The sequence below is a fragment of the Nicotiana sylvestris genome, chromosome 10, assembly GCF_000393655.2.
Source record: "Nicotiana sylvestris chromosome 10, ASM39365v2, whole genome shotgun sequence".
NCBI classification, from domain to species: Eukaryota; Viridiplantae; Streptophyta; class Magnoliopsida; order Solanales; family Solanaceae; genus Nicotiana; species Nicotiana sylvestris.
In genome coordinates, this window is record NC_091066.1 from 87,470,331 (window position 1) to 87,486,653 (window position 16,323).

Genomic DNA, 16,323 nt, shown 5'->3' on the forward strand with positions numbered 1-16,323 from the left:
CGATCTCCAGAAAGCCGGCGAGCAACAGAGATTTTCATCGAAAGAGTTGGGCTGAGATCAAGTGATCAAAACAATAAAGGCCACAAAACCAACCACCATTTCAAACTGACGAATTGTTCTTTGATTTGAAAAATAGGTGCAGTCCAAAACAACCCTGCAAGGAGCAGCTGCAATAAAACAAGGTACGTAGAAACCAAAGCTGTTCTGCAACAAAAGTTGACCCGAAAAAGGGAAGTCCTTTTAAACTCTTCATTCATTCTCCTAAATAAAAAGGAAAACTGAAGTAAAAAAAGAAGAAAATTCAAAACATGCTAGCCTAGGGTCCCTAATCTCTAGTTACATTCTTGTCCAACATAGGGTCTCCACTCCCTAATTGAATTTGTTTTAGACATATGGTCTCCAATCCCTAGTTGAATTTACTTTAGACATAGGGTCTCCACTCCCTAGTCGCTTTTCCAACATAGGGTCCCCACTCCCTAGTTGAATTTATATCCACTCCCTAGTCATTTTTCCAACATAGGGTCTCTACTCCCTAGTTGAATTTACTTTAGACATAGGGTCTCCACTCCCTAGTCACTTTTCCAGCATAGGGTCCTCACTCCCTAGTTGAAGTCATTTTAGATATAGGGTCTCCACTCCCTAGTCACTTTTCCAACATAGGGTCTCCATTCCCTAGTTGAACTCATTTGAGACATAGGGTTTCCACTCCCTAGTCACTTTTTCAACATAGGGTCCCCACTCCCTAGATCAATTTACTTTAGACATAGGGTCTCCACTCCCTAGCAACATAGGATCTCCATTCTCTAGTTGAAGTCATTTTAGACATAGGGTCTCCACTCCCTAGTCACTTTTCTAACATAAGGTCTCCACTCCCTAATTCAATTTACTTTAGACATAGGGTCTCCACTTCCTAGTCACTTTTCCAACATATGGTACCCACTCCCTAGTTGAAGTTATTTTAGACATAGGGTCTCCACTTCCTAGTCACTTTTCCAACATAGGGTCTCCATTCCCTAGTTGAAGTTAATTTTAGACATAGGGTCTCCACTCCCTAATCAGTTTTCCAACATCGGGTCTCCACTACCTAGTTAAATTTCTTTTAGACATAGGGTCTCCACTCCTTAGTCTCTTTTCCAACATAGAGTCTCTACTCCCTAGTCACTTTTCCAACATAGGGTCTCCACTCCCTAGTTGAACTTATTTTAGACATAGGGTCTCCACTCCCTAGTCTCTTTTCCAACATAGGGTCTCCACACCCTGGTTGATTTCATTATAGGTATAGGGCTCCACTCCCTAATCTCTTGTTCTCAAGGATACACAATCCTGATATTATTGCTTTTAATAGAGAAATAGTTTAGATATTTTTTTTGCTACAAATAACTCACGAAATTTTCCTAGTGAAAACTGGGCCAGAAAATTTTGTTTGTTTGTCCGCTTTGGTGCCTGAACAGGTTTTTATGTGAGGCACAAGGTTTGAGATGACCAAAAGAAGAAGTCTCAACCCAAATAAAAGAAAGGAAGAATAAGAAAAGAAGTTGAACTCCAAGTATCGAAGCGGAGAGAAGCTGCGGACTGCCCAAGATATGATTGAAGTCACAAGTTTTGCATATCTCGCCTTGATCCGAGAAGCTGAAGAAGAATGAACCAGCGATTACAGCTAACAAGCATCAAGATTCAGATCAGAGTCTGCAGGAAGAACTGGCCAAGACTCAAGATCAAGCTTTAGAAGTTTTATAGATAGGAATCTTGTAACTCGTAGTTGATAGGCTTAGCTCGTTTAGCTTTTCATCTTTCATTTTGGTGTAATAAGGAGCTCAACGAGCAGAAACAACAACAGCAACAGTGAAATCACAGTTTCCCTGTAGTCCCAGCTACCAAAACTTCCAGAACTACACTGACCTGATTCCTTTATAGCCAAGGATATGTAGGCAACCTCTGAAGCAAGGTTCGGTCAGACTTTTTCGAAAGATGCTTCTTATGGAGTTTCAAACGGGCAAAAATCGCTCATAATTGCTCATTTTTTCTTTGCCCGAAAATCCTTCATGTCCCGAGCAAAGAGGGGCAGCTGTGAGTATGTAATTTTTGCCCTATATGAATTACTCCTATAAAATCCAAAAAAATAGATTTTTTCCAATTATTTCCATTTTATAGGAATTTTTGTAGAATTTTATTAATTGTTTGCATTTTTGTGCATGTTTAATTCTTATTAAACTCATGAAAATGCCAAAAATACCATGCATTACATTCAGGTTTGTTTTTACATTTTTAGAATTAATTAGTAATTATTTTTTTATTAAAAAATGAAAATCACACAAAAAATAAAAAAAATAAAAAAATTAATAGCTCATTCTTCACCTTTTAATTTTTGGATTACTGATTTTTCTCTTTTAATTTAGGATTAAGTGATTTTTATAATAATGGTAATTAGGTAAATAGTTTAATTTTTAAATTTAGATTAATTTAGGATTTTTAAATTTAAGATTTTTAATTAAAAAAAAAGGGAAAAAAGAAAAAGAACAAGGAAATAAGGAGTTAATTGAAAATGGGGTTTGAAAACTCAGCAATTGGGCCATTTTAAATCCAAAACCCGTCCAAATAATTACCCAAACCCAAGCCCAAATTTTCCTTAGCCGGTTCATCCCCTTTCATAGCCAAACGACATCGTATCTGTTGATTTTGATCTCAGTTGTTGATCACACTGGATCTAACGGCTGGGAACTGGTGGATCACTAACTATATGACTGTCCAAAAATACTCTCCCCCCCATTCCAATCCCCTTCAGTTCATCTCTAACACAAAACCTACTGAAACCCTAGTCGCCTTCACTCCCTCACCGTCTCCGCCGCCAACCGCCACCGCCTCATGGCGGTTCCTGTATTCCAAATGGCCCCAATTTAACACCCCAGAACTCCCGTTGTCTCCTCTTTACAAATCTCCAAACTAATTCCCTCAAATCATTACCAAACGGCTCGAATTTTAAATCTAAGATTGATGCCTCAAAACCCTAAGTCACCCAAAAGCCACCAAATTCATACCCTATAATCCTGGCACCTCCCTGAACCCTAACCACCATTAATCCCCTCTGAATCGGCTTTAACTTCCTCGAATTTTAAATCTAAGTTCTCAAGAACCCTAATTTTATTTCATTTTCAAATTTTTGGCGGTTTTTGGGGCTTTTGAACCCAAGACTTCCATGAGTCCATTGATCTTGATAAGAGCAGTGAATTTATGGTTGTCTAAAGTTCATTTGCACCCCGAAAATTTGGGGTCAGAGTTCGAAGTTGGTTCAGTTTTCATCTCTGGAAGAATTAAGTATTAGGTAACTTCTTGTACCATTTTCTATTCTTTAATTTCCTTTTGGTTTTGGTCATTTCCCCCTATTCTGTTAATTGCTTTGATTTAGCCGCAGAATTTAGGTCTTCTTTTCTGTCTATTAGCTTCGTTAATTGCATGTTCTAAGATATCGTCAATTAGAAATTCAATGCTGCCTAGGTCCAGATTGTTAGATTGAAATGATTAGGTTTAGTTTTCTTATAATTTACCTATTTCTGTTTCTCCCTTTATTTTATTTCATGATGTTTGTTTTGTTTATTTTTTGCTTGCAAGTTTTGTTAAGAATGGTGTTAAAAGGTTAATCAATAGCCTATTTAGCCAATTCCTGCTTACTTTAGCTTTAGCTGGATTCAATATTATTTAATGTGTTGAATTTAGCTAGTTTGATTTTTGGTTTTCTTGGACTGAGCATGTTGGATTTCGGTAGCTTTTTGAATCTGAGTTTGATTGCCTACATGTTTTAATTACTTAGGTTTAATTGATTTTAAACTTAGGCTTGAGCCTCTGAACAATAATTTAAACCTTAGGTTAATGAATTGCAATATCATTAGGCAACTTAATCACTTAGTTGAAGGTTTTAAAATGGTTGTAATTAATATGAAATCAGAACATAGGGCAAAGCTAAAATAATCAGTAATTAAAAGGGTAAAATTGGGTTTTTACAAAGGCTAAATATCAGAATCTTCTAGACTTTTCACAGTTGTCCCCATCCTTAGCCTAAATGTTGGTATTGGATAAGGAAAATGATAGACAGATGTAAAAGATGCGCTACTATTCTGATTTTCAGAAAAATTAGGTTAGAAAAATTAGGTTCAGAAAAATTATGTATGTATGTATGTATGTATGTATGTATGTATGTATGTATGTATGTATGTATGTATGTATGTATGTATGTATGTATGTATGTATGTATGTATGCATGTATGTATGGATGTATGTATGTATGCATGCATGTATGTATGGATGCATGTATGTATGGATGTATGTATGTATGTGTGTATGTATGTATGTATGTATGTATGTATGGATGTATGCATGTATGCATGCATGGATGTATGTATGTATGCATGCATGCATGCATGTATGTATGTATGCATGCATGCATGTATGTATGTATGTATGCATGTATGTATGGATGTATGTATGTATGTATGCATGTATGTATGTATGGATGTATGTATGCATGCATGCATGCATGCATGTATGTATGTATGTATGTATGTATGTATGTATGTATGTATGTATGTATGTATGTATGTATGTATGCATGCATATATGTATGTATGTATGTATGTATGCATGCATATATGTATGTATGTATGTATGTATGTATGTATGTATGGGCTGCACGTCGCAGCGATATGTTAGATCGGGATGCACGACGCTGCGATATAGCGCTTGGGTTGTAGGAGCTCCTCCAGAGTTTGCACACCCCCAGTGAGCGCCATCGACGAGATATATGGATTGGGCTGCACGCCACAACGATTACTATATCGTACCTATTGAGCGTGAGTGCTGAGTGTAAGTACTGATTGGTAAGAGTTGAGTCACAAGTGATTGAGAGGCTAGCCCGAGGGGCGATAGATATATATACATGCACCTGAGTGATGCTTTGCCTGAGAGACCTATTTATGGACTTGTTAATTTTTATTCCTCTTAAAGTGAGTTTCTATCGAATATGTAGATTTATTGACTGCTTTCACTCATCTTTATATCGAGCCTCTATCAAAAAAAAAATGTTGAATTAAATGTTTTTAAACAACTTTCATTTAAGCTGGGGTTTATGAGATGTTCAGAACTTCATCACTGATTTGGCTTTTGTTATTTCTACAGAGATTTTCTTGTTATGAGGTATTTATGACTCCTGTTTTACCCGAGGGGCCGATTGTGGTTTTCATCTCTTTTATTATAAATGGTATTTAACCCCTACTGAAACTGTTGGAAAGTATTTTAAATGATATTTACCAAAAGCTAGATTTTAAATGAGACGATTGACTCGTATTCTGATTTGAAAGCCCGTTGCTCTTATTGAGTTTATCATAAATGTGGAATCATCGTTTCCTACTGCTCAGTCTTTATTTACTCTTATTACTTACTGGGTTGGAGTACTAACATTACTCCCTGCACCTCGTGTGCAGATTCAGGTATTTCGGAACATGGTAGCGGGTGTTGGTTGCTCAGACGCGGAGTCAGCACAGTTGGCAAGGTGGCGGCATGACGTTCGCACCACTGCTTCCTTCCTCTCATTTTCATTTTTGTACTTAGTACATTTTGACTGTTTTTGTTGTATTCAGACCTTGGTAGATGCTCATGGCTAGTGACACCCCAATGTCGGGCTTGTATGTTATCCCACACTGTTCATTTAGACTTATGTTATGATATATTGTTTAATTAAAGGCTTAAAAATGACTCTTAATGACTAAAGGGTTAATATAGGTGTTGTGTCGGCTGGCCTTGTCTTCACGAGAGGCGCCATCACGACCGGGCCAGTTTGGGGTCATGACAAAAAGCGGTTAAAAAGTCGTAAAAATGCACATAGGTTTAAAACGCATAATTAATCAGATAATAGACCAATATTAACAGTTTAAGCGACCGTGCTAGAACCATGGAACCCGGGAATGCCTAACACCTTCTCCCGGGTTAAGAGAATTCCTTATCTAGAATTTCTGGTTCGCGGACTTTAAAAAAATAAAAATTTCCTCGATTTGGGATTTAAAAATAAACCGGAGACTTGGGACACCAAATAAACTATTCGAAGTGGCGACTCTAATTAATTAATCCCTTTTCGATTTATGTCACTTTAATTGGAAAAACTCTCATTTACCCTCCGGGTGTAAAAAGGAGGTGTGACAGTTGCTAGTTTAAATGTTGAGGTTTTGGTTTTCTGGTAGCAATAGAGTTTAACATCTATAACAACTTAGTAATAATGAAAACTAAGTTCATAGGTACATGTTAGACATATTTTTTAGGCCTCAATTGCATTCTGTCAAACTTAAAGAGTATATGACCCTTCATACCTTTTCACTCAATTTTGGTTTAGTACCGTAAAATATGCAGAATAGCATTTTAGTTTTGCTAAGAATTAGACCTCATTTGTCTTCATTATAGAGATCTTGATTTTTGCTTAGGGATAAACTACAGAACATATAAATTGCTCAAGATTTGCCCTTGACAAAGCCATGTCCTAAGAAGTAGAAACCATGTATTGTTCTTTCTTTAAGAAATATTGGATATACACATGTTCTTGAAATTTTAAGAAGCTCTTCTCTGTTTGTTACCACTAACTGTATTTGTTTGAGTTGGAATATTGAGCTTGTTTGAACACATATAATGTCTATGTGTTACAGTGTTAACATAGTTTGTTTGTGTAGTTTAGAGACTATTAGATTACATAACAATATGACGTTTTACTTTATCTATTTTCTGGTGAATGTTTAAGAATTAGATCTCCTTCTAATTCTTTTGTATTTTTTCTGTTTCTTTGTTTTTACATGAACACCGGAGCCGAAGAGTTTTACTTTGAAACTCAGCCAAGATTGCACACCCTCATCCTTTCAATTATTACATCGTCTAGGCAGCAATAAAATACAGAAGAGAAAATCTTCTGGAGAGCTGAACATGGCCCTTTACAACTTCATTTTACTTCATTTATGGCATACCTGCTGTATGACAGTTAACTAATTTTATTTTGGTTTGTTATTGGTTGTTAAAGTCTGAGTTTACTATATAATCCTAGTTGGGTCTTGTTTAATTGTGCAGATTTTATTTTCTTAGTGAAAGTACTTAATTATCACATAGGTAATTACACTTAATTTAAGCTCTTTAGAATCTTGATAAGTATTAGATGCTATTTATTAAAACCATTAAGGTAATAATCACATTAAAATTTCTTCTAATAGTATTCCTAACACACGGTAGTTGTCGTCTACGGTTTTACTCTTACTCTTTCAAATATTCAAATCAACTTTGTTTGGTTTCTTTAAAAACGTATTCTGAATTAATTTGTCAAATATTTAAGGTTTAGTTTTAACAACTTAAAGTTGACTTTAGGACTAGATCCACTTTAGACAGAAAACAGTTTCTCAACAATGTACGTCCAAATCAATTTTCCTTAAGACAAAGACAAATCTTTTCAGCAGTGATTTTTAGAGTGAATTTGATTCTCTAAAACACAGTTAGATTTATATTTAGTATTAATTAATCTAAGTTTGGCCGGTTAATCTTATTTAATGGGTCATATAGAGTACTTAACACCTTCTCTATAAGATTAATTAGAACCCTTACCCATAGTATTAAAGGTTAAGTAGACCATAGAACATAGTTAATATCAAGCATTATTTAACTAAATTGGTGTCCTAATTCGCCGTCGAAATAATTAGGTGGCGACTCCCTTAATTAATTAACCTTGGAATTACCAATATGTTATATTCTAATCCCCCTGATTAAAATGGGGTATAACACTCCTTCTATCCTTTCATCCTGTTTCATTTATGTATTTCCGAGACAATATTGTATCTATTTTCGGACTCTTATTTGTAGTATTCCTAGACTGTCTGTGAAATTGTGACACCAGTTCTGGGTAGTCTTTGTTTAAGGAATTGTATTGGTAATATTTAAATGGTTATATTTTGTTCTACCACTTATTAAATTCCGCTGCTTATATAATGTTAGTTCATAATTGTTAAGGGATTAAAATGGGAAAAAGGTAAATAATTCAAATGATTGACTTGCTTAGCTTTCACTAGTAGGTACCATCACGACTCTAGATGATGGGAAATCCGGATCGTGACAGCCATGGAATGCCTGATCTTATGGTTAAGGGAAAGAGAAAAAAATAAAAGAGAAAATAAAACAAGTGATGAGAGAAGTTTAATTAGGGTAAAGATGTTTAGTAAGTGGTAAGGTAAAGAACAGGAAAAAGCAATACACATGTATATGAGATGCAATGCACATGTTTATGGGAACACAATACGTGTAGGAATGAGAATGAACTTACCAATATTCCTATAAGAAATCATAATTTCGACAGTACAACTCCAATTTCTTCTTGTACAGCTACATAAGCACGTGTTCGTCCTTTCAAACTACTATTTGTAAATAGTAGAAATAACTTGTGAGTATAAATAATAAATGAATGAAAGTGAATATTAATTTAAAACCAATGGTCATGCCTCTTTCGGACTTTAGTTTTCGATTGTTTACCACTGTTTTTTGTCAAATTATTCTTTGGTATTACTCTAAATATTATTGTTGCAAAATCATATGTTATTTTATGACTTGAATTATTTCCTTGTATTTTTAGGAAATGCATAATACCTATAGGTTTGGACAAACTTATTATCCTAATAGATTTGAGAAAGGAAACCTTATGGTCCTTGTTAAATTGGAAAGCATTTCTCTTATAGGTTTGAGACTATTTGAGATCTATATATAGGGGTTGTTGTTGGGGATTCTAGAGATTGTATTGTGCTTTTGTTCTCATTCATAGTTGAAAACTCTTTCTGCTTCTACCCCGAGGATTAGGCTTAGCCGAACCTCGTTAAATCCTTGTGTTTTTTTTTTATTATTTCTTCTCTATTTGCTTTGTGTTAAGATGTCTTCATCGTCTTCAACAAAGTACGAAGTAGAGAAATTTGACGGAGGTTCTAGCTTCAGTCTATAGAACATTAGGATGAAATCATCCCTGGTATTACAAGGGTTATGGAAGGGAATTGGTGAAGATTTTCCTAAAGAGATAAAAGAGACAGAGAAGACAGACCTGAAGAAGAGGGCTTTGAGTGTAATCTTCATGAGCGTTACAGATAGCGTTCTTCGGAAAATTGTTGAAGAAACTTCTGCAGCAACAGCATGGAAGAAGCTAGAATATCTGTATTCTAAGAAATCGCTGACAAATCGCCTCTACATGAAAAAGAGGTTATACAATATTCGTATGAACGAAGGTACACCTGTTAAAACTCACCTTGATGAGTTTAATTCAGTTATAATTAACCCGAAGAACGTGGATATCAAAATTGCGAGTGAGGATCGGGCCTTGATTGTGTTATGTTCTTTACCACCATCTTATAATACTTTTGCCGATACGCTGTTATATGGGAAAGATAGTATTTCACTGAAAGATGTTAGTAATGCACTAAAACCTAAAGAATTGAAAAAGATCTTTCCAGACAGCAGAATTGAGGCTGAGGATCTTGTGAGTAGAGGAAGAACATAACAGAAAGAATTTAACAGGAAAAAGTCAACAACCAGATTGAAGTCTAGAGCAAGGAAGCAGAACTGTTATGAGTGTGGGGAGCAAGGTCACTACAAGAGAGATTGTCCTTAGTTGAAAGAGAAAAGAGAGAAGCAGAAAAACAGATAATTCGGTAAATGTTGTTGACATTGCAATAATTCTAATGATAGTGATTATGTAGGGGAAGTTTGTGCCGTAAGTTCTAGTCATGAGAAGAATTCCTGGGTTCTTGATTCTGGTGCTACTTTCCACATGTGCCCACATAAAAATTGATTTGTAACTTACAAATAAATCAGTGGGACTGTCTACATGGATATGACAATCCTTTACCAGTAGAGGGGATTGGCAACATTAAATTTACAATGTTCAATGAAATTATCAAAAATATTGAGTGTTGGCATGTTCATCGGATAAAGAGAAATTTGATCTTTCTTTTGATATTGGATGATCAAAGGTATATGTTTCACTCCGAGAATGGAATACCTAAAGTGTGTAAAAGATCTATGTTACTCATGAAGGGTAAACTGCATTCTAAATTGTATCAGCTTCAGGCCAGTGTAGTTGAAAGGGAAGCTACTGTAACTTATGGGATCAGAATCAGTCTCAGCTATGACACTTGTGACTTGGTCATATGAGTGATAAGGGATTGTCTTTGTTGAGTAAGCAAAATTTGTTGAATGAGCACAAAAATCAAGTTTTGAATTTTTGTGAGCATTGTGTGTTTGGTAAACATACAATGGTAAAGTTTATCAAGAAAGCCGAGTACAAGATCAAGACAAGTTAGATTATATACATTTAGACTTGTGGGGTCCAAACAGAGTTCCCTCGAAGAGTGGTGCCAGGTATTTTATGACTTTAATTGATGATTACTCAAGGATGGTGTGGGTGTATTTTCTGAAACAAAAGATAAGGCATTTTCGATATTTATTAAATGGAAGACGATGGTTGAGAGGAAGACGAAAAGAAAAGTTAAGCGCCTTCGAATAGAAAATGGGTTGGAATTTTGCAATGCTGAGTTCGATAATTTCTAAATTAGAGAGGGCATAGTGAGACACCGCACTTGTGTCAGAACACCACAACAAAATGGTATTGCAGAACGTATGAACAGAACGTTTTGTGATAGGGCACGGAGCATGCTTTCACACTCATGTATTAGCAAGGATTTTTAGGCTGAAGCAATCAATATAGCTTGTTATTTGGTCAACATATCTCATCCACAGTTATTGAATTCAAAACTTCTTTTGAGGTATGATCCGGTTTGCCTGCTGATTATTTAAATTTAAAGATATTTGGTTGTCCTACTTATGTTCATGTGAGGGATGAAAAACTTGAGCCAAGGGCAAATAAGTGCATATTTCTAGGGAGTGCAACTGCAGTTATAGGTTGTGGTGCACAGATTAAAAGACACCAGGACTAATTATCAGTAGGGATATAACCTTCATGAATATGCCTCACTAGATAGTTAGAGGTAGAAGGAAATAGCAGAAACAGATCTTGGTGTCGGTGATCGCATAGAGCTAGAAATTGAATCTCCACTAGCTCAGCCAGTAGTTCTAAATAAAGGAAGTGGAGGAGGTGCAAAATATTGATCAAGATGATAATGTTGATGCACTTGTGCAACAACAACCATATAGTATTGCAACAGGCAGAGAGAAGAGAGTGATCAACCGATCGTAAAGGTTTGCAAACGTAGTTAATGGGAATCTTCTTAGATATACAAGTACTGTGGGATTTGCTTTGGCAGTTGCAGGGGCCGTTAATGTGTTTGAGTATTATAGCTATCCAGAAGCTATTTCGAAATAGATTTTGTGGCTTGAATTACTTTCTTGTATTTTTTGGAAAACCGATAATCCCTATAGGTTTGGGAAAACTCATTGTCCTGATAAATTTGTGAAAGGAAAATCTATGGTCCTTGTTAAATTAGGAAATCTTTCTCTTATAGGTTTGAGACTACTTGGGATCTATATATAGGGGTTGTAGTTGGGGATTCTAGAGATTGTATTGGGCTTTTTTTCTCATTCATAGTGGAAAACTCTCTCTGCTTCTGCCCCGAGGATTGGCTTAGGCGAACCTCGTTAAATTTTTGTGTTGATTTTTCTTCTCTATTTGCTTTGTGTGTGATTGTATGCTAGTTAACCCACAATCTTCCGCAACATCATTAAATAACACGTTGTATTTTAAATTTTAGTAAGTTAGAGGAAAGGGTGTGCAACTGTACATAGGTCAGGTTAATTCGAGTTTTCAATTACCAAATCAAACTACTTGTGTCGGACTTTTAAATCTATAAATCAACCAAACGAACAAAAATTGAGTATTAAAAATTTGATTTTTCTCGGATATTTTGATTTTTTCTAGTAAAATCCTCATTTGCACAAAACATAAACTTATGCTCCAAATATTTCTTTAGTTTTAGTAGGATAAAACTTTAATAGGTGTTACCCAAAAATTAACACAAAATAATGTTAGGTGGGTCATGGAATTGCACGAAAATATTCAACAATAAAGATAATAAAAATGCATAAAATAAATATTACTAATTAATAAGTTATAAAGAAAATGAACATAATCTAAAGTACTTTATCCTTCTAAAATAAGTACGACAAATAAATACGATAAACAAGTAGCAAGTATTACTTACATGACTGATGGTAAGCTATAATTACGTATTTTAGTCGCTTATTACAAAGACAAGAGAGGTTTCTCTGATGGTAAGCAACCCCCACTTCCAACCGAGAGGTTGTGAGTTCGAGTCTCCCCAAGAGCAAGGTGGGAAGTTCTTGGAGGGAAGGATGTCGGGGGTCTATTTGGAAACAGTCTCTCTACCCTAGGGTAGGGGTAAGGTCTGCGTACACACTACCCTCCCCAAACCCCACTAAGTGGGATTATACTGGGTTGTTGTTGTTGTTGTTGTTGTTGTTGTAGTCGCTTATTACACTATAATTTACTATATTTTAATTGTGTTTGCGCTTTAATCGTTAGTGTTTTGTACTTACTGTGTGTTTTATGCCTTGTAGGAGTGATTTCGAACTATATAGATGTTGTGTAACTAATTCGAGCTATTTGGAGCTTTAAAGTCTGAGTAAAAGCCTAAGGGATTAGGCCGGGATCGTGTTCGGGGGTCGAGAACCACATCTGGATATCAAAAATTAGGAAAATTCCGTACTCTGAGAAAAGTCCACAGCGGCTGCCTATTTCCCTGATGCCTTCAAAGTGCAAGCTCCCTAATAAGTCCCACTATATCCCCGCTTGGCGCGTCGCCCCATGCGGCGCGCCTGTGTATGTTTTATAGAGTAAATGTCCTATTTCGGCTAGGAAAAGGTGATTTCATTTGGGTCCGACTCTACTTGGTATAAATACATGGAAAACATTATTTTATGGACTTTAGACCTAAGGAGGCTAAGAAAGAGTTGGAGGAGCAAAAGCACAAGGATTTCATCATTCGTTCCTCACTGAAGACCCGAGTTTGGATTGAATTTATGTTTTCCTATCTTTTTATCATATTTATGATGAATTACTCCATGTCTATGGAGTAGTTCCCTTTAGGGTTTAATGGATTTGGTGCACTGATATTTGTTTGTGGATTATAACTCTAGTTTTATGCATTGAAGCGTTTTTGGATGATTTAATTGTTGCATCTACATTTGCTTATTCATGTAATCGAGAGAGGCATAACTTATGATTTCTTTGCATTATATTGTTGGTTGAGTTTATTAATTCTTCTTAGTAATCGAAAGAGGCTAGTTGAATCATTGATTAAACCTAGTTAGGAGGATAATCGAGAGAGGTTCTCTTAAAGACTAATCCACTACGCATTCTTGCATATCTTCATAGACTTATATTGGTTCATCTTGTAAGTTTGAGACTTAATCGAGAGTGGAGTTTCTACTAAACGTTTGAACTAATAATTGAGTGAATTTGAGAGACTCACTTGAACATTAGAAGCGAATTATCTGGAGTTAGATCCCAGATAATTATCTTGCACCTATCCTACCAAAACCCTATATTCTCCCATCGGTAACTTTCTTTATTTATTCCTTGTTTCAATTGTCACTAGTCAATAGTTTAGATTATTAGTTAATTTTAGTTCTTAATCATATAAATCTTAATTGTTGATCATCTTGGATAGAAATCAAACTAGAAACTACGAAAATACTATTTAACTCCAATCTCTGTGGATATGATATTATACTATACTATATTTGATTAACGAGCATAATTTTAAGTGATGTTTTGTGCTCGTCAAATTTTGGCGCCATTGCTGGGGATTGCCAATCAATAGTGTTTAAAATAGTTTGTAGTGCTAATTCAGGAATTTTTTTCTTTTTTATTTTATTTTCTCTTTTTACGGTTGGTGTTCTTTGACCGTGCACAAGTTACAGGTTAAGATTGGTGTATGACTTGATCTTCTGGGAAATAAGTGTGACCATATGAACCAGAGATAGAAAAACAACTGAGATAGCTGAGGAAGGAAAGAAATCTCATCGAGACTATATACAAGGTTGGGCAATCCTCAACCAAAGAAACTATGGCTGGAGAAGATGATGATAATGTAGATTTGGCTGCAAGAGAAGCGGCCCGACAATGAGAAAAAGTTGCACGGGAATCAACCCTTGGCTGTAGACCAGTTCAAAAATATAGCTCCCGGGGCTAGGAGATCACTTGGAGATTATGCTAGACCAGTCTACAACATAGGATTATCAAGTGTGAGACCACCTCCAATTGCACCCAACAATTTCTTGCTGAAGAAAGAATTACTTCAAGCCCTTCAAAACTGTTGTGTCTTTAGAGGGAAGATGAACAAAGATCCAAACAACCATCTAATAGACTTCGAGGAGATTATGAAAATCTTTTAATACAATGGTGTGTCACAAGATGCAGTTTACTTAAGGGCATTCCCCTTCACACTCAAAGATGATGCAAAGCAGTGGCTTCGAAGCTTGCCTACGTTATCAATTAGAACATGGAATGAGATGACCAGAAACTTTCTTGATAAATATTTCTCATCAGCTAAAACGGGCAAGTTTAGAAGATAAATCCATAACTTCTGCCAGAAAGAGACTGAAACTGTGTTTGAAGCATGGGAGAGGTTTAAAGAGATAGTGCAAAATTTTCAACATAGAGGAATTGAGCTCTGGATGCAACTCCAGGATTTTTTGGATAGATTGACACCGGCCTCATGTAGAACATTGAGCAATGCAGCTGGTGGCCCGTTGATGAACAAGACTCTAGAGGAGATTGTAATGACCCGATCGATCATTTTGAGCTATGGCATGTCGTTCGGCAGTTTGAGGCCATGAGTAGCTTTACTTAAGGTATTATGACTTGTACGCATGGTCGGAATTGATTTTTGGGAAGTTCGGAGTTGATTTGGAAAGAAAATTCTCATTTCGAAAGCCTTAAGTTGGAAGAATTGACTAAGATGGAGTTTTTGAGTAAACGACCTTGGAATAGGGATTTGAAGGTCCTAGAAGGTTTGTATGTTAATTTCGGACTTAGAAATATGTTCGGGTAGGGTATTGGATGACCGGGGAGCATTTCGACGCCTATTGTGGAAGTTAGCATTTTGGAAGAATTTCATAAATTTGGGTTGAAGTGCATTTCAATGTTATCGATGTTTGTTCGGGATTACGAGTCTGGGAATAGCTTTGTATGGTGATTCTAGTATTGGGAGCGCGTCCGGAAGTGGACTTGGAGGTCTGTAGGTCATTTTGGGGTCATTTGGTGGAAGTTAGAAATTTGAAGGTTTTTGAGGAATTTGACCGGAAGTGGACTTTTTGATATTGGGGTCGGATTCTGATTCTAGAAGTTGGAGTAGGTTCGTAATGTTTAATATGTCTTGTATGAAAAACTTGAGGTCAATCGGACGTAATTTGATAGGGTTCAACATCGATTATAGAAGTCAAAATTCTAAAAGTTGATTAATCTCGAATTTGGGTGTGATTTAGATTTCAACATTGTTTGATGTGATTTGAGACCTCGAGCAAGTTTGTATTATGTTATAGGACTGGTTAGTGTGATTGGACGAGATCTCAGGGGCTTCGGGTGTATTTCGGGGTGGTTTCGGATCAATCAGGGCTGTTTGGACTGCTGTTGCTGGTGTCTGGTTTCCTTTTTCGCGAACGAGAAGGGAGTCCTGCGTTCGCGAAGAGAAAATTATGGGGTTGCTGAGTTTAGCCTTCGCGAACGCGAGGCAGAGGATGTGAATGCGAGGCAAGAGCTGGTCAAGCCTTCACAAACGCGGCCAAGGTTATGCGAACGCGAAGAAGGAAAAGGGGAGCTGGGCTAAGGCCATTTGGCCTACGCGAACACGTAGAAGGGAACGCGAACGCGAAGGTTCAGGGCAGCTGGCCTTCGTGAACGCGATCAGTGGGTCGCGAACGCAAAGAGGGATTTATGGGCGTGAGTTTTCTGAGCTTCGCTAACACGAGGGATGTTGCGCGTTTGCGATGAAGGGTCGCATGGGCAGTGTTCTTTTAAAATCGGGGATTTGGCTCATTTTCACTTCATTTCTTCCATGGGATGCGATTTTGGAGCAATTTTGGAGTGTCATTTCTAGCATCTTCTATGGAGTAAGTGACTTCTCATTGTGAGTTAAATACATGATCTATATATGGATTTAGACATGAAAATTTGTATGAATTGTGGATTTTGGAAGAAAACCTAAAATGTAGTGTTTTTGAATTTCGACCACGGAATTAGACATATAATTGGGAATAAATTATATATTTGAGTTTGTGAGGTTATGAGTAATGTTTATCTTT